Source organism: Gymnoscopelus microlampas, assembly GCF_963454915.1.
Source record: "Gymnoscopelus microlampas genome assembly, chromosome: 12".
In the NCBI taxonomy this organism is placed as follows: domain Eukaryota; kingdom Metazoa; phylum Chordata; class Actinopteri; order Myctophiformes; family Myctophidae; genus Gymnoscopelus; species Gymnoscopelus microlampas.
The window spans coordinates 37,470,374-37,497,873 of NC_139949.1; the positions used below are offsets into that span (position 1 = coordinate 37,470,374).

Genomic DNA, 27,500 nt, shown 5'->3' on the forward strand with positions numbered 1-27,500 from the left:
CTTTTTTGAGAACCATGATTTTGGGCCTCGCTGAACCCATCGCTACCCCAGGAAGAGGGCTCTGTCCTGGGCATAACTATCCGATGGCACAGGTGGGCCTTCCAGGCACCTGCAAGAAAATTCCCGGAGGCAGGGAGGCAGGCGCCCACCTCCTCGAGGGCCCTGGACACTTAGAAAATGTTTTGATTTTTTTTTGAGAACCAGGATTTTGGGCCTCGCTGAACCATCGCTACCCCAGGACGAGGCCTCTTCCTGGGGCAGCGATGGGTTCAGCGAGGGCCAAAATCATGGTTCTCCCAAAAAAATCTAAAATGTTTCTAAGTGTCTGCAGGGGCTCCAGAAGTGCCCGGGGACCCCCTGGAGGACCCCCGGCCAAAAATCTCAACTTTTTTGAGAACCAGGATTTTGGGCCTTGCTGAACCCATCGCTACCCCAGGAAGAGGGCTCTGTCCTGGGCATAACTATCCGATGGCACAGGTGGGCCTTCCAGGCACCTGCAAGAAAATTCCCGGAGGCAGGCGCCCACCTCCTCGAGGGCCCTGGACACTTAGAAAATGTTTTGATTTTTTTTTGAGAACCAGGATTTTGGGCCTCGCTGAACCATCGCTACCCCAGGACGAGGCCTCTTCCTGGGGCAGCGATGGGTTCAGCGAGGGCCAAAATCATGGTTCTCCCAAAAAAATCTAAAATGTTTCTAAGTGTCTGCAGGGGCTCCAGAAGTGCCCGGGGACCCCCTGGAGGACCCCCGGCCAAAAATCTCAACTTTTTTGAGAACCAGGATTTTGGGCCTTGCTGAACCCATCGCTACCCCAGGAAGAGGCCTCTGTCCTGGGCATAACTATCCGATGGCACAGGTGGGCCTTCCAGGCACCTGCAAGAAAATTCCCATAATAGCACACCCCTCTACATTAGTACACCCCTAGCTGTACTGTGATTGGCTGACTCTATTGGCTGACTTTATTCAGCACTGTGATTGGCTAGCGAGACACATGATGAAATTAATAACCTATGAATAGGATTATGCACTTCAAAAATATAACTTTTTTTTTAAGTGAGCTTCCATCACTGTGATGACCACTGTGATGATCACACCGCCCACTTCACACTGGGTGTGATTTTTTGATTTCTTTGGCTATTCAAAAAAATAGCAGATCTACAAGCTCATAGCACGGCACCGAGTGCCGCGCTATGAGCTTGTAGATCTGCTATTTTTTTGGAAAACTCTTGAAAATTTGTGCAAATCTTTGAATGTGTATATATATTTTTAAAGCGAACATTTTTAACTCAAATCTTTGCTTCTGGGGGATTCTACAAATGTCTTCTAAATCCTAACAGTTTATTTTTTACTCATGTTGCTATAATCAGTGGTTCTCAAAGGGACCCCCAGAAGCAAACATTTGCACACATTTTCACGATGAAAAAAAAAAGAAAGCAGATCTTCAGACTTGATAATCAGCAGTGCCCGGTTAAAGGGGAAATCCGCGTCTTTATCACAATATGCCCAAATATGGAAATGTCATAGTACTGACACAATTCTGATAATAGATTTAGCTCAAATAGACATTCAGGTTGAGTAACGTCATTAGCTAATCCATATAATGATGTCATCACGCAATGATATCACAACATGATTACATCAGATGTAATTGTCCTTTTAAATATCTAAATAGTTATTGTATTTTCTACCACAACACCATTCAGCAACTTCTGGGAATAAATTGCCCTGCCTTCCAACACCAATTCTGTAAATTATTTGCACTGATTCACAGGGGTGCTGGTGTGTGAAATGTTTCACTGGACGATACATCTGAAAGGACATGATAATGACTCCCCAGCTGCTGTGGTAGTCGGACACAAGGTGTACTCATTTGAAGGAAACTATTTTAAGAAGAACAGTGTTCAGATGGAAGTCAACATCTTTAACACAGTGTCCCTGCGCTGGAGGAAGTTGCCCCCATGGACAAATGGAAGAGGAAAAGGTCCCCCTGATGTTCCCTCCAGACGCGTGGGCCACACAGCTGTACTTATAGCAGAGTGCGTCTACATCTGGGGAGGGTGTCCTTACCGCAACCTGCTCTATGGATTTGATGTCGACTCCCACAGATGGTTCAAGCCAGAGATCTCTGGAACTGTTCCAGAGGCGAGGCGCTGCCACACAGCCTGCGTCTTGGAGAAGGTCATGTATATCCATGGAGGACGCGTCAAGCGGACTGGAACTACTACTACTACTAATGACATGTACAAGTTGGACACCACCACAATGGTCTGGGCTTTAATTAACACCAGAGGAACTCCACCACCTGTTTCATATTGTCACTCTGCCACCATCATCGGGACAAAGATGTTTGTATTTGGGGGCAGTGGGGACCAGGAGGTCTACTACAACATCAGAGTATTTGACACAGAGACCAACAATTGGCTGAACACACCTGCACAGCCTCACCCAAAAGGACGCTGTGGTCATGCAGCCTTTGCCTACAATGGAGAGCTGTACATATATGGTGGCTACAACAACCGCGACAAATTCTTAAATGATGTGTGGAAATTCAACCCAGTGACCTTCACCTGGAATAAGGTTGAAGTCAAGGGAAACGGCCCTTCTCAGATGTATTGTATGCACTACTGTTGCATGGTGGGAGATCGTATCATACTCTTTGGAGACAAAGTAAACGACCAAGTCTCTGATCTGTACATCTTAGATTTAAGTCCAACACTGAAGACATTATGCAAGCTAGTAGTGATTCAGTACGGTGTGGAGCAGTCAGAACTCCCTCACGACATCAGGTGGGAACTGGCAGCCATGACTAAAAAACACTAGAAAGGTTCACATGCTCAGTGGAGCGCACATCTCTGCCAGTACAATATTTTCCTCTTAGATGTAGTGGAGTAGAAATAAAAGTACTGAAAATTTGAAATACTCCAGTAAAAAATACCTCAAAATTGTAATTAATATAGGAGGATAACAATATCTTTGTTGAAAATAGCCGATATAGCACACAACACATCACGTTGCGATGCGTTGTGACCTTATAGATCTGCTATTTTCTGTGAACGTTTTCCCCAGACTAAGGACATTGGGGTAATGGGTGTCCACCGTTGGCCACTGCCAACCAGCATTCCTCGATAATCAATAAACCAATGAGACAAGGTGGTATAATAAAAAAAAATGACACCCAGTGTGAAGTGAGCGGTGCTATTTATGATCAATCACAGCGCGTCTGCGAAGTTTGAAGTTAATTTCATCATGCATCTCGGTAGCCAATCACAGCACATCCTGCGAAGTGACACCATGTCGTGGCGTCACGGCATGGATCAATTCACACATAGTGTAAATTGAGCGGTGCTTACATTTTTTACATTATTAATTTCATCATGCGTCTCGCTAGCCAATCACAGCGGTGACAGCGCGTCTGCGAAGTTTGAAGTTAATTTCATCATGTGTCTTGCTAGCCAATCACAGCACGTCCTGCAAAGCTTAGCCTATGGGCATGTTTTCCACAGCATGGCGTCAGCGAAAATGTTCACGACGGAAAGAAAAACTTTCACCACGGATGGGTCCTAAACCCTCTTATAGGAGCGGTTGCACCGCTCAAAAAGCTCAAAAACTATCATCTCTTACAGTTAAAGTGTCCTGTCAGGCTGTGTCACCGCCTTGTTTTGGAACCGCACCGCACGCCAATGGAAACCACACAGCGGGTGTGCGGACGGCCAAGTGCATCGTGGGAGGTGAGGGGTTCCCTCCAGGAATTATATGAAAAGCGGTGCCTGATCTCAGTCATGATCTCGGTGTTGTAGATTTTCTATTTTTCGGCGAATGTTCCCCCCAGAATAGGAATGCAAGGGATCAATGTTTAATAATTACGTTCCTATCACAAAGATTTGTGACTCTGCCAACCTAGGGAGAGCTCAGAGCCGAGCTCATGCCTCCTTCAATGCATGAGGAGCTAACAAGCCTTCTTGTCACATGACAGGGGGGAGTTTCCCTGGTTGGACGTAGCGCGTGGAAGGAATACGTTATTCCAACCAGTTCCTTTCCCCTCCATCAGGCGCCCCGGCTGGCCAGGGGGAGGCAGTATAGAGCAGTGGTTCTCTAACTTTTTCATGTCAAGGACCCCCAAATTGACACTTATTACCCCACGGACCCCCATTTGAAAAGATAAGCCAGGGACCCCATAAGAGAAGTTTTTATGGCTCTCTAGCAGGGATTCTCAACCATTTTAATTTCAAGGACCCCCAGTTTGACATGTATTAGGCTACGGACCCCCATTTAATGGCATTTATACCTCTGGGACCCCAATTCATATTGTAAAATCAATGTTAATTTAACTCTGAGTGTACAAATGGAACCAAATGGACCCGTTAGCCAATCACAGTCCTGAATTTGCAAAGTCAGCCAATCACATTACAGCTAGTGTCATCACCACTAACTGTAATGTGATTAGCTGACTTTGCAAATTCAGGACTGTGATTGGCTAGCGAAACACATGACACATGTGCAGCCCTATGAATAGCAGTATGGACTTTTAAAAAAGTCATTTATCCTTTTTTTTAAAGTGAGTCATGTTGTGATGACCACACACCGCCCACTTCACACTGGGTGTGATTTTTTTAAATCACTTGAGATTCAAGATAAGAAAAAGGCTCGAGGCTTGTGAGGCGTGCCTGACCGAGCCGCTATAGTGTATCAATAAGCAAACTGTCTGAGTTAGATGAAAGAAAATAAACGCTAGGGCTCCTGTAAGAAAAACACATTTTATTTGCTGTGACGTTTGCTGTGACGTTTTCGAGATTAAGGCTCTCAGGACTCTTTCCGGAGCCCTCATTCAGCCCCTCTTTGACTATGCTTGCACCTCCTGGTACTCCAACATCTCAATGTCACTAAAGACTATAGGCTTAAAACCTCCCAAAGCAAACTGATTTGACTATTTCTCGGCCTGGGGCCCATGACCCACATTTTTTCCACACATTTTGCTAGCCTAGCCTAGGAGACAGGGTTACCCCACTTTGAGAACCAATGCTGTACAGCATACATGAGTGCATTCCAGTGTGTGTTGCCCCAGGCAGTTAAACAGGGACCAGTGCAGTGGGCTACATCTTACATTACTGGGGGCTGCTTCCTGTTTGTGCCTCATGCTGCATGAGAGCAGATGATCATCACATGAATGAATGACTGACTCCAGAGAGGAGAGGAGAGGAGAGGAGAGGAGAGTCCCAGTAGTGATGATAACAAGGCCTTTCCCATGACCCCCTCCTTTGGACAGGAAATAAACCATAGTCACCCAGAAGGCGGGGATGGTAGGGAGAGGGGGGATAGAGATACAGAGAGGGGGGGTGGGGGCTATAGAGATACAGAGAGGGGGTTTGAATGGGCTTTTCTCTGGTAAAACATAACAGCTGTGTAAATGCTGGACTTTAGACTGTACCTACTGTACGCTCTCTGTGTGTGTGTGTGTGTGTGTGTGTGTGTGTGTGTGTGTGTGTGTGTGTGTGTGTGTGTGTGTGTGTGTGTGTGTGTGTGTGTGTGTGTGTGCGCGTGCGTGTGCGTGCGTTATCTCTCACCTTCGTATAGCTGTGCATACTGGGGGAAGCCAGCAGCGCGGAGCCAATCACAGGCCTCCTTAGCTTCGATCTCTGGGAAAACAAAGAAAAAGAGAGATTTATTAGGGATGTCCGATATTATCGGCCTCCCGATATTATCGGCCGATATTAGCATAAAAATTGATATCGGGAAAATATCGGTATCGGTTTTTGAAAAAAAAAAAAAATCTTTTTTTTTTTTTTTTTTTTTTGCTTTATAAATAAGTTACAGGAGTTCTTACTGTATATGGTGTGTGTGATATGAAATTTGAGCTTACCCTAATCACAATAATCCCCGCATATATCGGTATCGGTTGATATCGGTATCGGTAATTAAGAGTTGGACAATATCGGTATATCGGTTATCGGTAAAAAAGCCAATATCGGACAACCCTAAGATTTATGATAGGATGTTGTATATCTGGTATTTAAGACCCCACCCCACCTCCTCCTCCACCACAGCTGCAGAGCAAAACGTCATCATAACAGTTGTTGCCCATGATGCCACCTGTGCGTCTGTCTATGATGCTGCAGGAACCCATATCAATCTATAGACCAAACTTTTTCACGTCAAGGACCCCCAAAATGATATATATTTGGCTGCAGACCTCAATTGACGAGTGCACTCGTCAATTGAGGGCGCTGTTCACCAACCTACGAGTGCTCCTATGACTTATGGAGAACAGTAGACCCGGAAATAATGTCATCACAACAGACCCAGCCCCTTCCGATCTAATATCAAAGGATTTATAAAAGTGCATTTTTCTCTGCTTTCAACTGCCCACAACTATGGAATGGACTATCGTGGCGGCACACATTTTTTTCTCCGTTTCTACGAGACTTGTCTACGTCTTTTAAAGTGGGTGGATCGTTGTGAAGAATAATATTCTATGATCTTAGTGAAGGTTAGTGAAAACACTCAGAAATTGCTCACACGGGCAGCAAGTTTTTTTCTGGCAGTTAATGAGTTAAATTGATATCCAACATCTGGGGCACAACTGCTTAACACTGTTTAATTACCTCTCTTTAAGACGAAAAGGAATAAAATGTGTGACATAATAATTGACCTAACCACAGAGCTCCTTAGAGCGACCACAGACTTCCATCACAGCCCGGCCAATCAACCAGATGGTTTACTGAATTATTTTCCGGCGAAAACCCTGACATGCTAACTCGTGATTCACACCCTCCTCCTCCTCCTCCCGTCGTCCTGGAATTGGTGACGTAAGACGGCGGTTCTTCTGACCACCTGAGGCTACAGAGTTACTAGCAAGTCCAAAATAATGGCAGACACACAAAATGACCAACCAACGGACCTCCTGAAACCAACCACAGACTAGATATAATAGCATACAGTAGCTCATCTAAATTGTCATCTACTCACAGAAAAATAAAGGTGCCAACTGGAACCAAAACTGGTTCTTCAGAGTGATGCCATAGTGGAAAAAAACATTTGTGGTTCCAGAAAGAACCTTTCAGATCATTTATTTGAATGGTTCTATAAAGAACACAACCCCCTTAAACCGTATAAACTTCATCAATCGGCTGAAATGTGTTTATCGAAAATAGCCGATCTACAAGCTCACAACGCGTCGCACCGCGACGCGTTGTGAGCTTGTAGATCTGCTATTTTCGATGACTGTCTGCCTATTAAGACATGGTTTAAGAGTACAAAGGTTCCTCAAAGAACTTTGACAAAAAAAGGTCCTCTAGAGAACTAGATGAGGAACATGAAGAACCAGTCACTAGATCAAATGGTTCTTTAGTAGTTGATGGTTCTTTGTGGAACCATATAGCCTTTTAAAGAACCATTTAAGAACCATTATTTTTCTGTGTGCATATACTGTGGTGACATACTGTACGGTATTTTAGACATCATTTGCAGATTTCCATTTCCATTCCATCACTCACACGAATCAGTTCTAAATCTCTTGTTTTACGCTTTGCCACATTGTGTCCCATGTTTGGCAGTTTCATTGATTGACTATGTCGTCCCCAAATCAAATATCAGCAGAGAAAAAGAAACAATAAGTCAGAACCACGATGCAAGAGTGCAACACAGGAGTGTAGAACAGTGGTTCTCAAACTTTTTCATGTTAAGGACCGCCAAATTGACACTTATTAGCCCGCGGACCCCCATTTGAAAAGAAACGCCTCAGGGACCCCCATAAGAGAATATTTTTACGTCTCTAGCAGTGATTCTCAACCATTTTAATTTCAAGGACCCCCATTTTGACATGCATTAGGGCTACGGACCCCGATTTAATGACATTTCTATCTCTGGGACCCCAATTTATATCCTAAAATCAATGATAATGGACCTGACGGGTCCATTTGGTTGCATTTGTACACTCTCAGAGTTTCAGACCCATAAATGTCCATTTGGTTCCTTACTATCCATCATTTAGCTGGGGACCCCCTGGAACTCCCTCAAGGACCCCTGGGGGTCCCGACCCGTCCCCGGACCCCTGGGGGTCCCCGGACCCCTTTTTAAGAACCAATGGTGTAGAACACATAGGGTTGGAAACCCCGAACCGGAGGAACCGGATCCAACATTGAGGAACCAATGGTGGATCATCACATTAATGGAACCGTTTCCTAAATGTAGGAATGGTTAAAGGGAATTGTTAAGGAACCGGAATGGTTAAAATCCTGAAAGGATCCACTGTGTGGGATGAGCCGACCAACCCATCCTGTGGCATTCTTCCTCTGTTCAGCAGATGGACAGAAACATTCCTGTCAGAACTGAGTTCTCCTCGGGAGGATTCCACTGGAATGATGCTACAGCTGGAACCAGAGAGATGGACTGGACTGGACACAGCTTTCTGGCTTCACTGGAAGACACAACCCATGTATCTATCGGCCATCATTTGACTTTTTTTTAAAGACGATATTGGTATCTGCAACAATGTGTCCCCATTTTTAACCACTTTCGATCGACCTGGTGTCCCTATACTTTAGGTCGGTCAAGGGTCTTCAACAGGGGGTCCGGGAAACCTAGGGGGTCCTCAGAGTTACTACAGGGGGGCCGTTGTGTGATATGATATTTTTTCTACATTAACCACTAGCATCCCTTCTCTGAGGAGAACTTTAGCCAAAAAATGTCAGATCTACAAGCTCACAACGCCTCGCACTGCGAGGCGTTGTGAGCTTGTAGATCGGCTAGTTTTTTGGCAAAGAGGTATAGGTGCAGAGGGAAAAAAAGAGCAGACCAAGTTAAAAAATAATTTGTTTAATCTGCAACACTATTTTATACAATATAGAGGGGGGTCCCTGCTTCATCTCTCTCTCAGCTAGGGGGTCCTTGGCCTGACAACGTTGAAGACCACTGCTTCAGGTCATTCTAGCCTAAAATATTCCAATCCGTTTTCTGCTAATTTACGTATCAACATTTTCTTTGTGTTCATTTTTATTTGTTTGATTATAAGTCAAATGTGCTAAAATATATAGAAGTTTTTCAGATGTATTGAAATTTGACAACATTTCAAAACATCGGTAATAATCGGTTGTCTATAGGACTCTCCAAAATCGTGATCAGACCCAAAAATCGGGCTCTAGAAGACAAAAGACCTGTCGTCCTCCTCTTCCTCCCACAGTACTGGTTAAACATCTCATTTCCACACTAACACTGAACTGTGAGATTTGCACATCACTGCTGCTGCTGCTGGAAGCTGTTGATGTGTAAACTTCACAGGCTTCACAACACAGCCACACTTCACCACACCCAGCCAGCCAGCCAGCCAGCCCGCCAGGAGCCGATCAGCAGCCAGCAACTCTACATGTTTTAACTCTCATTTATTTTACTGATTTTTCCGCTGGCAACGCGTGCTGCCCACACAGCTAAACTGGCAGTCTCCTGCGTGCCCGTGTGTGTGTGTGTGTGTGTGTGTGTGTGTGTGTGTGTGTGTGTGTGTGTGTGTGTGTGTGTGTGTGTGTGTGTGTGTGTGTGTGTGCGTGTGCGTGTGCGTGTGCGTGCGTGTGCATATTTTCTTTATGAGCAGAAGAGGCTGATTGAAACATTCTGTGGAGTTTTTGTGCTGACAATGAGATGTTCATTAGGTTGGTGCCAGAGGTCCCTGCAGGCAGGCAGCTTATAGAAGCTTTTTATTTAACGATATCCAACCTGAAACGAGCTGGAAAAAAACGACAATCAACAATAGTTCCATCTTTGAAACCGGCCGATCATAAACTGTTACAACACACTGATACAATTAATGCTGCTCTGGATCATATCAACACATCTCCACACACATGTACACGTACAGACACCTACACACACACGCACGCACACACACACACACACGCACACCCACACGCGCACGCACACCCACACACAAACACGCGCGTGTCAAAAATATCATGCTTTTGTGTGACACTGTAGTATGATCAAGTAGGGCATTTAAACACAAAAAGTTAAAGTATGGAGATAGGAGGTTTCTGATATGTATGCAAGCGTGCGCACACGCACACAAACACACACACACACACACCCACCCACCCACCCACCCACCCACCCACCCACACACACACACACACACACACACACACACACACACACACACACACACACACACACACGCACACACGCACACACGCACACACGCACACACGCACCACTCTGCAGGCTCTTCCCTTATCTCATGCCTCAAATAAACACCTCATTCATTCACACACACTCCCTCTCGTCTCTTTCATTCACCCAGTTCCTGGGAGCCCGAACGTGCGTGGGAGAGACACTTCTCTCACACACACACGCACACGCACACGCACACACACACACACACACACACACACACACACACACACACACACACACACACACACACACACACACGCACAGAGCCAAACAACAAACGACACACACAGTCTCGACACTCTCCCTGTCCGAGAGAGAGAGCCATCCGAGACTCTCATCGCTCCAGAGGAAATGACTTTCTCACCACAGTCCCCGACAATTATGTCCCTTTCATAACATTCTCAGCATAACTCTCTGTCTCTCTCTCTCTCTCTCTCTCTCTCTCTCTCTCTCCGAAATGACATGTCGTCAAAGAAGAACATTAAAAGGCGGCTCTGGAAATAGAAGGCTTTGAGTTTAGTGGAGAGAGGAATGCTAGCCTATAGCGATGAGAATCTAGCCCTATAGTCTTGTCTGCTGCGACAGTTATTAAGAAGAGAAAGTTATGGAACAAAAGAGAATTGAACTCACTTAAAGTCCTCATGATGCAATGCAATACACAGCGGAGCGGTCTCTCTGCTCGGGCTGAAGATCACTCTCCATCACTTCAAGGTTCGGTACGGTACAGTGCGGTACGGTAGAGTATAGAATAGTACAGTATACTACGGTATAGTACATCCCACGTCCCGTCAATCCACGCTCCTTTCTCTCTCTCTTTCTCTCCTCTTCTCTGACTCCAGCTCTCTGTGTTTACACTCCTCTCTCTCTCTCTCTCTCTCTCTCTCTCTCTCTCTCTCTCTCTCTCTCTTTCCTGGCCTGCAACAGGTTTTTCTCTTGCCCTCTAATTTTCTCTCACACTCCCTTCTTCTTCTTCTTCTCACTTTCTGCTGCTTTACAATTCACTTGTGCTGTCTCTCTCTCTCTCTCTCTCTCTCTCTCTCTCTCTCTCTCTCTCTCTCTCTCTCTCTCTCTCTCTCTCTCTCTCTAACTCCTCCACGTATGTTTATACTTATTGGTAGTTTTTGTTCTCTTAATCTCTTAAGAGGTCCTGCCTTTTCTATCTCCTGTTTCAGTTAAAACGCTTTATTTACTAATTTCTTCACATTTAATTCATTGTGCTAATCAATGTTTATACTTAAAAAAAACACATTAAGATAATAAAAACAACAATAATAATAATCTGTCAGTCTGTACCTCTCTCTCTCTTACCTTTGTTCTGTTAACGTCCTCAAATCAATCTGGTCCATGTCCTTCCTCTCTCTCTCTCACACCTACTCTCTCCCTCTCTCTGTCTGTCTGTCTGTCTGTCTGTCTGTCTGTCTGTCTGTCTGCCTGTCTCCCCCTCTCTTTTTCTCTAGAATTCAAAGTATATAAAGTCATCCCTCCCTGCCCATCCTCCTCGTCTTCCTCCTCTTCCTCTGTGGCTCTGCATCCTGTGCGTGTGTGTGTGTGTGTGTGTGTGTGTGTGTGTGTGTGTGTGTGTGTGTGTGTGTGTGTGTGTGTGTGTGTGTGTGTGTGTGTTATCCAGATATCAGTGAGTGTCTGTCCATCCTCACACCATCATGTGTCCCTGGTCGTGTCATCTCTTCCTCTGAACTAGAGCTGCTTGCTTTCAGCTGTTTTCAGCTGCTGTGACCACAGACACTCCCACTGCAAGCGTCAGCATGCAGTGATATGCCCAGCCCTCTGGGGGGCGCCACAGGATGAGCCATGTAGAGAACTCTACATGTCAACTGATCCCAGGTCTGCTATAGGCTAGGCTAATAGTCAAGGAGACTCTGACTTTTAAAGGCTTCTCACAATTGGCTGACTCTACAGACAGTATAGGCTACAGTGTGTGTGTATGCATGAGTGTGCACACACACACACACACACACACACACACACACACACACACACACACACACACACACACACACACACACACACACACACACACACACACACACACACACACACACACACACACACACACTCAGCAGCACTGTCCAGATGTTGCCCGAGTGAGAATAGAGAATGCAAAAGGTTGCAACAGACAGACAGACAGACAGACAGACAGACAACACTTGGAGGGGAGCAGGTTATTACTCAGTATATATAAATAGAATAAAGTCCTCCTCCTCTTCCTCGGTGTCTCTCATGTCACTGTGTCTCATCATCACATTTCTTCCTGGCTGTCTCATCACTTCCACTGAAGATTGTGAACAATTGGTTGATTTTGGTTGATAACATATGTGGCAGTCTGGCAGACGCTGCATATTTTCCAGTGGATCGTACTGTACATCACACCTCAGAGTGACTCATAATCATTATTATTATCTAAGTGAGATAAGGTGTTTTGGTATTGAAACCCATATGTTTAATTTGACACAGTATCCTGTGTCATTACATAACTACATGGAAACCAAACTGCTGTAAATGGGTTGAGAATTTTAACTGTGTTAATTCTAACTGTGGCGAGACCTCCGGCTTCAATAGACATACATACATAATACAGTGGTTCTCAAAGTGGGGTCCGGGTATCCCCCAGGGGTCCTTGGGGAGGATCCAGGGGGTTCCCACGGCAAAAGTAGTTAATATGGCATCACAATCATTTATATGTTTGCCATCGAAAAATAGCAGATCTACAAGCTTGCAGCGCTTCACTTCGTGCTGCGCTGTGAGCTTGTACATCTGCTATTTAAAAAGAAAAATAAATTACACAAATATTCTCTTCTGGGTCCCTGGCACAACATATTTTCAGATGGGGGTCCGTGGCCAAAATACATATACATTTGGGGGTCCTTGACACCAAATAGTTTTATAACTACCGACTTAGGAGGCACGGTGTGTATGTGTGTCTGTGTGCATGTGTGTGTGTGTATGCGAACACGTGTCTGTGTGTGTGTGTGTGTGTGTGTGTGTGTGTGTGTGTGTGTGTGTGTGTGTGTGTGTGTGTGTGTGTGTGTGTGTGTGTGTCCGCTCTCCCGCCTCCAGAGCAACACAAAGCCTCCATTCATCTGAGGTGAATTTAATCAAGAGATTAATTGGTACACAAACACGGCATTAAGCTCGCCTCACCTCGCAGCGCACAACCACATAGGCAGGGGGCGCTAATCCACCCAGTCAGTCAGACTCCCAGCTGCTATGACTTTCTATGCTGCCAGGGCATTCCTGCAGAGCAGTGTGTATGACAGCAGCCAGCAGGCCATCACACACACAACAGAAGTGTGTGTGTGTGTGTGTGTGTGTGTGTGTGTGTGTGTGTGTGTGTGTGTGTGTGTGCGCGCGCACGTGCGTGCGCGTGCGCGTGTGCGTGTGTGTGTGTGTTTGTGTGTACTTGTATTAGTATATTTATATACTTTGTTTATATCTATACATTCTGAGACAGACAATATTGCGAGGACAACATTCATGGTCCTCACAAGGGGGGAAATGGTATTATGGTAAAACAAAATGTTGGATTTAGGCTTGATTTATGCTTAGTTGTGCACTGCTGTCAGCCTGTCACGTACCAAAAATAGCCGGTCTACTTGTAGATCGGCAATTTTTTTGGGGTGCTCGACACCGGCAGGCAATTTAACCCAGGCTTTAGGCTTTAAGAGTAAAAAAGAAAAAAAGTTAAAAAAAATTTTTTTTTAAAAAGGCCATCCTAAAATGTTAATGTCCTCACAAGTATAGTGTGTGTGTGAACACGAGGCGTGTTTCAGCATGAATGCTTGTATGTCCATGTCCAGTATGTTGGGAGTGAACGAGGATGCATGTACATGCACGGGATGTGTGCGCGTGAGTACATCCGTGTGTGTGTGCGTGTGTGTGTGTGTGTGTGTGTGTGTGTGTGTGTGTGTGTGTGTGTGTGTGTGTGTGTGTGTGTGTGTGTGTGTGTTTGGTGCCACGCCATGTGGCGGCCGGCGCATGGGAAGCCGGTGGAGTGAGCAAGGAGGGGAGGGGAAGGTGGTAATAATAAAGTAATCCATTACATAATGCGGGTGCCAGATTACATAACAATGGTTGCTCTCTCTCAAAAAGACTTCCTTAGAAGTCGGTCCATGAAAAGGTATAATGCCCCCGACGTCTCGCCTTCTTCTTCTTCTCCCTCCATCTTTCATTTCCTCCGCTTTTATCTGAGGCCAGGAGGAGAGCAATAAACCTTGACTCTCTCTCTCTCTCTCTCTCTCTCTCTCTCTCTCTCTCTCTCTCTCTCTCTCTCTCTCTCTGTGCCAGGCTCTCTCGCCCTGCTCTGCTGTTGTGTCTGTCTCTCTCTCTCTCTGTCACACATCGCGCCTCAAGGCGACATTAAAAAACGACGGCCTCGGCTCTGGCATCACATCATTTCCTGTCCTGTCACATCATTTCCTGTCCTGGCCCCGCAGGGTTTCCCAGGCGTTTTGGAGATGCAGGAACTAAGGGAAACAGGAAAGGAACATTTCCTGTTCTTTATTGACGTGGCAAATAATGAGAGTCGACTGTAGAGAAGAGCTGAGATTTATTTAAACTCCTGTCATTATGGTGTCGCTCTGCGCACTTTGGGGCTCAAAAAATAGCCAAACTATATAGAGTATATAAATTAAAGACGGGGTGCCGTGATTTTCAGTGTCCCCCCCCCTAAAACATAATCATCAGGTATTATGGTTATACTAGTAGGAAGATTTTTCTCAAAAAAGTGTACAGAAAGTGTTAAAATTATGTTTTTATGTGGACACGCCTCCAGTTCATTAAGTATACCTGGCTGGTTCTCACCTTAGCACCTCCTCCACCACCTTAGCACCACCCACCTGTCCTAGTCCCTCCTCCTCCTCATGCCCACACCTGTTGTGTTATGATAATGAGGGGGAGGGTATATTTTTACTATGTCACTAAAGCACTGTTTTTCTATTGGCACTTTTGACCCTCAAGGTTTCAGCCTCCAGGAAGAAATTCAAAGTAGTCAGAGAAGACATAAAACACCATAAAAACACCACCAGGGGGCTTAATGAAGTTCTATCAACCTCATAGACACATGAAAAACAGAAAAAGTGCAAAACCATGGCACCACCTCTTTAAACAATTGCTGTGGCTATAGTTCCACTGACTGTATTAGCTTTAGCACGTTATGCTATAGACAGGAGGGAGTGGAGGGAAGCCTTTCAGGAGTGCTGAGTTGGCTCACATCTCATCGTATACTTTAAAGTGAATTGTTGAAGGGCCTCATGGCCTCCAAGGGCCCCTGGTACAGTCAAGGGCCTCCTGGGCACCGGGCTCCATTGTCCATAATCCGTCCACGATTGGTTGGCCTCACCTCCATTGCGTCCATTCTCAACCAATCGCAAACACACTTCACTAACAGAACGTCCCAATAGGGACGTTTGCATTGCTCACTTGCTTGCTGTGTTTCTCTGAATATTCCACCCAGTTCAAGCCTTTACATTGAATATAGAGTATTTACAGTATTGGTATACTAGTAAGAAATCTCTGATACCTCTGTCTATGCGTTACTATATCTCATGGTGCTGCTGCTGCTGCTGCTGCTGGCCTTCTAGGAATTGCTGCTCACCCTCCACCACCCCACAGACCACCTGTTGTTCTGGGTCTGCTTTTGTTTGACTATGGGTTGACATGGAATGCCTCCTATTTGGCCGTCAAGATGCAGCGTGCTCCATCAGAGTGGTATCTAAAAGCAGATCCATTCTACACTAAATCAAATACATCTATTTCTCATTAACTTAATGTTTTAATACAACTTGTGAGTTTCCCTGACTGACCTGTGGTTAAAACAAGAGAAGGTGTGAGAGGCTTTGAGATTTATTTTATTTATGGTTATCATGGTTATTAAATGGATGATGCCAGCAGGTATAGACAGGGAGGCATCAGGTCATTTCCTGGCCTGTGTTGGGCTGTTATTAGTTGTGCTATAATGCGTCATATTTTCAGGGTCTGAATCCCCCCCCCCCTCCTATCCTGTTATTGTTACAGTCTGTAGTGTGGGGACCACCAACATGTTCTTAACCTCAGAGGTTTCGGTCTGAGCCACGACGGGGCATTTTGCTCCTCTGAAGTTTACAGTATAAGACCTGAGGCCGATTCTAAGAAATGTCTTCTAAATCCTAACAGTTTTCTGAAAAACGTATGATGCTATAATATCAGTGGTGCTCAAACATTTTCACATCAAGAACCCCAAAACATAATATGTATTTGGCCGCAGACTCAAGATATGTTGTTCCAGGGACCCCCAGAAGCAAAGATTTGAATTAAAAATGTTCGCCTTAAAGAATATATATTCACAGATTTGCACACATTTTCACAATTTTTCAAAAATATCAGATCTACAAGCTCGTAGTGCGGCACTCGGTGCTTGTATAGCTGCTATTTTTGAATAGCCAAAGGGTAAAATAATGTTTTTTTTTGCTTTTTTTAAGCTCAAATCTAAAAATGACACAGATGCTTTCCTGGATTGAATGGGGGTTAACCACACTGAGCCTGGCATCCATATTCTGGACGTGTCATTATAGGCAAAAAAAAAGTTCAAAAACATTTCAGCAATGACTCAAGTGTTCTAGAAATGTCAAAAATGTAAAAAAAAAAAGCCTTACAACATAAAAACAAATACCGAAATAGCTCACCGTCGTGAGCTATTTTCGATCGGCTATTTTAGCTATTCAATGTATGACGTGAAGTGGATTTATACCGAAGGTTAATGAAAGGGCGCACTCACAAACTAACTACACACATACAACATGTATACAGAAAAAACATACATATTTACACACACACACAAACACACACACACACACACACACACACACACACACACACACACACACACACACACACACACACACACACACACACACACACACACACACACACACACACACACACACACAGTCTGTACCCTTCTGCAAACATACCATAGAGACTATCTCTCTCTCTCTCTCTCTCTCTCTCTCTCTCTCTCTCTCGCGCGCACGCACGCTCGCACGCACGCACGCACGCACGCACGCACGCACGCACGCACGCACGCACACACACACACACACACACACACACACACACACACACACACACACACACACACACACACACACACACACACACACAGCACACAAAGTCTGGACCGTGGCCATATTCCCACACACGCTAAAGCACTTAGTCCCACATCATGCATCTGGAGAGAGAGAGAGAGAGAGAGAGAGAGAGAGAGAGAGAGAGAGAGAGAGAGAGAGAGAGAGAGAGAGAGAGAGAGAGAGAGAGAGAGAGAGAGAGAGAGAGAGAGAGAGAGAGAGAGAGAGAGAGAGAGAGAGAGAAAAGTAGGTAAAATGTCAGCGAAGGAGAGATGGGGAGTTGGGGAGGGAGGGTGTGTGTATGAAGAGGAGTATAGTTTATCTTCAGAACATGAGGTCTAGGAGAGGCTGGTATGTATGTCTGTGGCAGTGTGGTGGAAAAAGTACTCTTAATGTTGTACTTACAGTATATAAAAATACTCTGTTAACAAGTAAAAGGCCTGCATGAGTTCAAAATGTTACTTGAGCAAAAGTACAAAAGTATTGGCATCAAAATATACTTAAAGTACCAAAAGTAAAATTACTAACATGTTTGAAAATTGCAGATATACAAGCTTACAAGACACGTTGTGAGATTGTAGATCTGCCATTTTCAAATAACCAACGTATAAAATAGAGCTAAAGTGGTCAATGTATGTTTTGCAATGTAATAATTTATGTCCGCAAAGTAACTAGTAAGTTTTCAAATAATTGTAGTGGAGTAAAAAGTACAACATTTGCCTCTGAGATGTAGTGGAGTAGAAGTAAAAGTATAGATAGACAATTGAAGATACTCCAATTTAAGTAAAACAATACCTCAAAATTGTACTTATAAGTACAGTACTTGAGTAAAATGTACTAAGTGTGTCTGTGGAGGATGATGTAAGTGCCTCTGGGGGAATGCACTGTAAAACCCAATCAGCGCTGGTATGAGTCAGCTCGAGTTCAAGCAGAGAGCCTGTCTGCGCGGGTTAATACGGCCAATTTATACCGCTGTCTGTCGTGCGGCGCAAACAGCCAACATACAAGCTCACCATGCACGGCGGACGCTACGCGGCGTGAGCTTGTAGATCGCTTGTTTGCCCCGCGCGACATCTGGCCTTTTATTGGACATTAAGGGTCACAGGGGTTGCATCTGAAGCTAATCGGACAATCAGCTTATCAGATGCCGAATTCCTTTTTAGGAATCCCTTGATCGAATCTTTTTTGGGGTAAATAGTTAGTGGACACAGTGAGGGACAACTGTGGCTCTGTGAGAAGATCTGTTAAGAGCTTTTTAGATCCTACTTTGTGACTAATGGGCGGCAGTGGCTCAGGGGTAGAGGGGCAACTTCGAGGTTTCCAGTTCGATCCCGGGCTCCCAAGAGTTAGTGTCGAAGTGTCCTTGAGCTTCGACACTAACTCGACACTGAACCCCTAATTGCTCCCGTTGACCTTGCATGGTTTCCTCCACCATCGGTGTGTGAATGTAATGCACAATCTATGTAAAGCGCTTTCGCTATATAAATGCACCATTTTCAAATTTAATACATTTTCAGCCTTTCAACAACAACATCAGAAATGAACATATTGTCACTGTCGGGGCAGACACCTCATATCTCCATATTTTTGTGTTTTTTCGTAAATTAATGGCCAACTTGATCATACTACAGTGTCACACAAAAGCATCAAAAGTAGCCGACCCACAAGCAGTTTTAGACATATGAGGTTTCCACCTGACAGAGACCATATGGAGACTGGAGCAGACTTTGGATTTGGGGTGAAAAGATTCCATGACAGATTTGATTGAGACGCTGTTGAGTTTAATTACTTTCAACCTGGAGTGTGCAATAAAATGCCATAATAGCAGATCTGCAAACTTGTTGCGGTGCAGTGTGTCGTCAGCTTGTAGATGGCATTTATTTATTTATTAAGAGAATAAGAATAATGGTCCAGAAACTGAATTTAGAAAGATTCAGAATGCCAAGCAGATTCAAGAGCAGTTAAATTTGGTCGAAAGATACACTGCTTCCCCAGCAGAGGGTACTGAAGAGCCAGAGTTCTGCCTAAACCAGTGAAGGAATGAAGTTATCTCTGCTCTAAGGAGAGAGCACTGTGTTTTACTTTATGTGTGATGAATTCTGGAACCATTCCACTTCACTGTGCATGCAGGGTTTTTGTCAGGTTCATCTCTGCTTCATTTGGACAGGAGACAGAGAGAGAGATAGGAGAGACAGATGGCATTAAAGGATGTGTATCACTGGTCTCTATCAAAATTGGCCTGAAAAGACATCTATCAGGAGACCACAAGGAGACAACCGGTAAATGTACTGGATAGGAATGTCATTCACATTCACTGCAGTCATTTTTCCTTTTTCTTAAAGTTAAAAAGCATCAACTCAGTGAGGGGGGGGGGGGGTGGAGATCTGTCCGTGACAACATGATAATCAGTTTATGTACAGCGGATCACATTGGCATTCCACAGCTGTCCTCAGCCTCACATGGAGTCTGGCTGATGAGGACGATGATGAGGACAGTGAGTTAACCACATGAACCCTAAAGCTCAGGGCTGCCACCATTACAAACTTTAAGTAAGGGTTACAAATGGATGTGTTGTAAGCTTGTAGATCTGTTATTTGCTATTTTGGGAAAAATGTTTGAAAATATATGAACATCACACAATGATGTAATAATTTTGACAGGCCTACCTACTCTTCCTATTCTGTAGTGAACACTCCACGAGAATAACCGATCTACAAGCTCCCATCCCAAGCATCGCATTGAGCTTGTAGATCTACAAGCTCCCATCCCAAGCATCGCATTGAGCTCGAAGAGGGAAATGCCAGCTGACAGAGTACAACGCCCTGAGGGACTCCGGTCAATGAAGTCTAGGGTTGGGTCACTGAGTTCTATCAGCTGGAATATCAATTGGAGTGTGTAGGTGGTGGAATGTGTGTGTGTGTGTGTGTGTGTGTGTGTGCGTGTGCGTGTGCGTGTGCGTGTGCGTGTGCGTGTGTGCGTGTGTGTGTGTGTGTGTGTGTGTGTGTGTGTGTGTGTGCGTGCGTGCGTGCGTGTGTGTGTGTGTGCGTGCGTGTGCGCGTGTGTCAGTGACGTTTATGTGAATCATAAACACAGAAATCACACAGGTAAGAACATGCTTCTACATCTACATTCCTCCTCTACTGCTCTCCCTTTCTCCTCCCCTCTCTCTCTCTCTTTCTCTCTCTCCGCCTCTCCCTCTACCTCTCACTCCATCTCTCTCCATCTCTCCCCGTCTCCCTCCACCCCCCCCCCCACTCTCTCTCTTTCTCCAGTGTGTCAGATGATGTGAGGTATGTCAGTAGTGTTTCTAGAAGCAGCAAGTTGTGACATCCCTCTGCATGTCCATCAGCACACATCTCAACATAACACCGACACGACTACACACAATACCACACACCATTACATCACAACAGGATAAGGGACACACTGTTCAATCAATGACACATATCTTACCAGTTCAAACAGCTCATATACATATACTATCCACAAGTTTCCAGTGACCCATGGGCATAGAGTTAAAAATAATAGAGAGGGCACCGGATATCCCCTCCCATCCACTTGCATTGAGTTGCTCACGCAGCGCATGGGCCGAAATGTGATGGGCGAGGCATTTGGGGCTTCTGCCACACGTTTTGGCAGGGCGGTGAAAACTGCTCAGCGTGTCATAGGCTCTTCACTACCATCAATGCAGTCTATATACCAACTAGGGATGTAACGATATGAAAACTGCTCAGCGTGTCATAGGCTCTCCACTTTCTGTTGCTTTTAGGCGAAAACAAGCCACATCCAACCGGCCATAATTATGGATTGGATTATCCCGACGGCACGCATTTTTTCCCCCGATTCTCTGAGACCCCCCTACGTCTTTTGAGGCGATCGCCGGCTTTAATTTTGTGAAGTTTAATATTCTATGATTTTTCAAAGGTTAGTAAAAACGCTCGAAATCGCTGTCAAGGGCAGCTATAGACGATGTTTTAACTCTGGCAGTCAATGAATACACAGGAAATGTTTATAAAGTATTCAATCAATCAATCAAGGTAAAACCTGTCATTTTTTTCACACACACGCACGCACACGCACACGCACACACACACACACACACACACACACACACACACAGTCCAGCAGTGCCTGTGGGCCGTGATGTGATGTTTCCATGACAACCAGGAAGTTCCACTGTCCACTCCCCACTGTAAACACGGGTCATGTGACAGGAAGTAGAGGAAGTTACCATGATGGAATACATAGCTGAGGAGTGGACACACATGCACGCGCACACACGCACGCACACACACACACACACACACACACACACACACACACACACACACACACACACACACACACACACACACACACACACACACACACACACACACACACACACACACACACACACACACACACACACACACACACTCAAAGTGCTTTTTCTTCAGCATTGTGACAGGAACAGAAAGAGAAACTCAAACGACCAAGGTTAGATCTGGGGGTCTGATGCCAATCTGGAATTTTCCTAGACCAGCGGTTCTCACACCTGTCAAGGACCCCCTCATTGATATGTATTTGGCCACAGACCCCCCATCTGAAAAGGCTTTGTGCCAGGGACCCTCAGAAGAGAGAAGTTACGTAAAAAGAAATCTACCTTTTTAGATTTTTTTGAATTTTCCAAACATTTTCGATGTTTTTCAAAAAATAGAAGATATACATCTGCTATTTTTTAATAGCCATGAACGTATACATGGTTTTAAAGTGTTTAAAATGATTGTTATTGCATATTAACCACCACCAATGTTTTGACTGATATTTTGTATTTAAAAAGAAAAAAAGTCAATCTAAACATTTTTGATTTCTGCTTTAGAAATGTCCGCCTATGACGACATGCCCAAATAGGGACACCAGGTTGAAAGTGCAAAAAAATATATATAAATAATCGAGCTGCATAATTTCCGAGTCGAATAATGGACCAATATATTGCTCTGACCGATATATCACCCGGGCTCTCCTCTCAAACGTCAACTCATAGTTCAGTTGAGGAGAAGCAGGACAGGTTGTCCCTCTCTTCTAGCCAAGAACACCAAACCAACATAGCGTCTCTGTTGGGTGAAAACCTCATATGTCCAAAAAACTGTTACTTTTCAGGATTCAAATTCAAACATAGCAAAAGCAGCAGATCTACAAGCTCAACATGCATCGCTTCATGCCGCGTTTCGAGCTTGTAGATCTGCTACTTTTGTGTGACGCTTTAGTATGATCAAGTAGGATGTTAAAGGGATAGTTCACACCAAAATTAAGACTATCATGGACATTCATGGACATCTTTTTGCTTTTGACACATTCCTAAGCCCATAATTTGATGACCGGCAGCGGTTCCGGTAGGAGACACAAAGAGTCTCCTTTGTGTCTCTACCGGTCCGCTGGTCATCAAATGATTTGCTCAGGAATGTGAAAAACACAAAAAAATACTCCATGGGGTGACTAGTCGATGGAAAAAAGTCATTTTGTGGTGAATTATCCCTTTAATTTACGAAAATAACACAAAAAGTTAAAATATGGAGATAAGAGCTTTCTGCCCGACAACAACGATATTGCTAAAGAGCACGAAGGCTGAAGGATGGAGGGGAGATGTCTTCCCCTCGTCTCTCTCCCACATGAAGTACTGACTCTGAGGTCCGAAAAGCTATTTATCTTGAGCGTTTGCCCCGTGCAAACACTAAGCCAACGAACGCAGCCCTCCTCTCATCATCACACAATGTGACTGATGTGCAAACACTGCAGAAATAATTAATGGATCTACAAAATTCCATTCATTTTCATTCCATTTCTCTGAGTTAGAGGATCTATATTTACACTTTATATCCATTTCTGGAGACTAATAAGCTTGTCAGTGGTGGGGGGGAGCAGGTGAGCCAGTAGGCACTACTAGGTTATAATAGTAGTGGCACTGACAATAGAGAGCTGAAGCTTGTACTTAATGAAGGCAAAACTAAATTCATGCAATTTTTGAGGACCAGGGGACAAAAATAGCCGATCTACAAGCTCACAACGCCTCGCGCTGCAAGGCGTTGTGAGCTTGTAGATCTGCTATTTTTGGCAAAAGTTCTCCTCAGAAAAGGGATGCTAAGGTTCAAGTGGTTAAGGTAAAAGAAAAATCATATCATACTGTACAAAGATTTGGCGGACCCCCTGTAGTAACTCTGAGGACCCCCTAGGGGTCCCGGACCCCCTGTTGAAGACCCCTGCTGTAAGAAAAGGGTTATTGAAGCAGTCTTTCTTTCTGTGTTGGACTATGGAGATGTCATGTATGGGAATGCTGCTCTCAAGCCCTTGGATACAGTTTATCATTCTGCTCTGCGTTTTGTATCTTTGTTTATTTTGTAAGTCGGAGGAAAAAAATAAGATAATTGCGGCTAAAGCTGCACTATGTAACTTTCCTCTTCTACCCTGGATTTGACCCCGGTTCCCTCCACAAGCGCTGACATTTTTACCATTGCGCTAATGGATGGTATTTATCACCTGCTTGCTCAGGTGATAAATTGAATCTTGACCTTCAGGTTCGTGTCAGATCCTGTGTCTAGGTGAGACATGACCTTTGGCACGATCTAAATGTCTCAATAGAAGAGCAGGGAGACAAAATACAACCTCGCCAACTGTATAAGTTATATTGTATTAACATACTCTACCATACGGATTGGACACAAGTACGTTTTATTCATTAAAAAAAGTTACATAGTGCCGCTTTAATAATAAATACTTTCTACACTGTTTGTTATTGACTCCAAACTAAACGAGACACAACGCATACAAGAACAGTAACTATATCCTCTCTTACAGATCCAATAATCCAATAATCAATATTAACAGGTTAGACCCCCCCCCCCCCCCCCAGCACAGCAGCCACGTGTCCCATCAAGATGAGACCAAATGAGGCAAGCGCAGTGGTGGAAAAAAGCACTCACATTTTTTTTGGTAAAAGTATCAATACTGCAATGTACTTGAGTAACTTGAGTAAAAGTTCATAAGTATTGGTATCAAAATGTACTTGAAATGTACTTGAAATGTACGAAAGTAGAAATTATTCATTATGCAGAATCTCCCATTTCACAAGTTTTCAATTTTATAAAATGTATAAAAATATTTTGAAAATAGCAGATCTACAAGCTCACAATGTAGATCTTGTAGATCTGCTATTTTCAAATGGTCCAAAAGTATGTAGGGCTGAAGTGGTTAATGCATGTTTTGCAATAATAATCAAAATCTTCAAATAATTGTAGTGGAGTGAAAGTACAATATTTGCCTCAAAGATGTAGTGGAGTAGAAGTAAAAGTACTGAAAATTAGAAATACTCCAGCAAAGTAAAAAATACCTCAACATTGTACAGTACTTGAGTAAATGTACTTAGTTACTTTACACCACTGGGCAAGCGTCCTCATCTGATCCCCCTCCCACAGCCCCTCCCCTCCCCTCTCCCAGATGACAGCTTCCACTCAGAGAACTAAACTGCTCTCATAATGGAGAAAGAACAATAAACCCAACCTTTCTCCCGCTTGTTGAGCAGCACCTGTCGGCCGATGATGCGCGACAGCCGCAGGGCCGAGCGCCTCCGCGGCGTGTCGCCCAGCCTCAGGTAGTGGTCCTGTCCGTCGGGGGTCATGACCTCCAGACATGCGCCCTCCTCGCTCGTGCCGCCGCCGCCGCCGTCGCCCTCCGAGTCGTCGCTCGTCGTGCCACCGCTCGTGCCGCCGCCGGCTCCGCCTGTGGTCTCGGCACCCTCGCCACCGTTCGCCCTGTCGGTCACCGCGAGGCCGGTGCCCCCCCTCCCGCCGCGGTCCGGCGCCGTCCTCTCCCTCACGCCCCCCTCCTTGCCGCTCTCAGCAGCAGCGCCGGCATTGTCCGGACCACCGCTGGCCACCGGCGCTGCTGCTGTTTCCGATGGCTCTTCCTCGCCCCCCGCGGCTGTGTTTACGCTCCCGGCGCCGACGCCTAATGACAGCGGACCCATAATGTCTCCACTTCCTGTAGGGTCAACCTCCCGGGCGCTAGTGTCCACCGCCTCCATTAATGTCTCTTTTTGATCTGTTTCTGTCTCTCGGTCTGTGTTGCTGCTTGGTTTTGTGCGACTGACTCTCCACCACGCTGCTGCTGCTGCTTCTGGCTGCTCTCTCTATACTCTCTCTTTCCTCACAGCCTCTTATGAGTTGTGGAGCTCGCTCGCCCTCCCTCAGCATTCCTGCTCTCTCGACACAACATGCCCTCACTGGAAGCCAAAATAGTCTCTCTCTCTCTCTCTCCACCCTCAGCTCTTCCTCTCCTACTCCCTCTCCTCTGTTGCGCCGGAGTCAAAACGTGCGCTCTCTGGGCTGACACAACACAACACACACACACACACACACACACACACACACACACACACACACACACACACACACACACACACACACACACACACACACACACACACACACACACACACACACACACACACACACACACACACACACACACACCACAGTACCTGACACTCACTTAAGTGACGTCATTCCACATGCCCCAATCACACACACACACATAAACATGCACTCTTTTATCTGAGAATCACAAACGTTGGCTTCCACCACCACGCCACTGTTTCCTTTGGTCACATGACCTCACAGGCCGGCCAATCAGGCAAGATATCGGTGGGAACATTGGCCTGGGGGGGGGGGGGGGTGCTTGAACTTCCACAAGGGTCACTTATTATTACTACAGCAAGCCTAAGGCATGCTTGTGCGTGTGTATGTGTGTGTGTGTGTGTGTGTGTGTGTGTGTGTGTGTGTGTGTGTGTGTGTGTGTGTGTGTGTGTGTGTGTGTGTGTGTGTGTGTGTGTGTGCGCGCATGCGTGCGTGCGTGCGTGTGTGTGTGTGCGTGTGTGCTTGTGTGTGATTATGCATGTATGTGTTCATAGGTGGGCAGAGACACTCATGTGACATGACCGTGTGTATTTGATTGTACCCATCCCACGTGCACAAATCATACAACACACAGACTAATCTGTGTATGTGTTTGTGTGTTGTACGCAGTGGTGGGAAAAGTACTCAATTTTTTTTACAGTAAGTAAAAGTGTCAATGCTGCAATATGGAAATACTCTGTTTCAAGTAAAAGTCCGGAATAAAAATTTTGCTTGAGTAAAAGTACAAAAGTATTGGTATCCCAATGCACTTAAAGAACCAAAAGTAAAAGTACTCATTATTATGCAGAATGTCCCATTTCAAGTTAAACGTATACAAATATTTTGAAAATAGCAGATCTACAAGCTCACAATGCGTCGCATCGCGACGCATTGTGAGCTTGTAGATCTGCTATTTTCAAATGGCCAAAATGTATATAGGGCTGAAGTGGTTAATGTATGTTTTGTGATAATAATCAAAATCTAGATTTCAAATAATTGTAGTGGAGTAAAAGTACAATATTTGCCTCTGAGATGTAGCGGAGTAGAAGTAAAAGTATTGGAAATTGGAAACACTAAAGTACAAATACCTCAAAATTGTACCTAAGCACAGTACTTTAAGTAAATCTATTTAGTTACTTCCCACCACTGGTTGTAGCGTACGTTTAGCGTGCGTCGTTAGGTGTGGGACGATGGGAGACGCGATCAGATGCTTGTGGAAAAAGCAGCCCACGGACAGACAGACGGCGTGTGGAGAGAGTGGGGAAAGGCTGCAGAACAATAGAAGCCATGTGGGCGTGTGAGCGTGAGCGTGCACGTTGGAATGTATGGAGGAGATGCAGGGCTTCTTTTGTTAGCGACACACACAGCCACACAGTGGTATTGGAACGTACTGTACGTAGCATAGCAGCACGTGTGCAGAGTGTACACAATAATAAAGCTATTACACAATGCTTCAAAATATAAACATTTTGGGGTGCTTGGGTGGCCTAGTGGTTAAGCTGCATATCATGGCTCATATAGGCTCTAATGTAGCCTGACAGCGAGCCGTGGGTTTGATTCCGAAGCCCTATGCTACGGCCTTTGCTGCGTTTCACTCCCCGTCTCTCTTTCCCTGTTTCCTGTCATTCTCAACTGTACTATCCAATAAAAATATCAATAAAATAGTATATATAAACATTTACAATATGTAAAACAATACACAGTGTTTTTGCAACTGTGAGGGTGTACACATGTAACCACATGGACCCTTACGGGTCCATGTGGTTACATGTGTACACCCTCACAATTACAAACGAGCCA

The 27,500-nt window shown here is 44.9% G+C and overlaps 1 pseudogene across 1 annotated transcript in view; it reads right to left on the bottom strand.

Annotated features, from left to right (window-relative positions):
* The window catches only part of LOC311057060 (stAR-related lipid transfer protein 13-like), a 132,259-nt pseudogene that overhangs the window by 24,262 nt on the left and 80,497 nt on the right, over positions 1–27,500 (bottom strand). Inside the window, exon 7 of the transcript XR_014602909.1 lies at positions 5,560–5,631. The product of XR_014602909.1 is annotated as an stAR-related lipid transfer protein 13-like (transcript). The remainder of the gene's footprint in view (positions 1–5,559; positions 5,632–27,500) is intronic.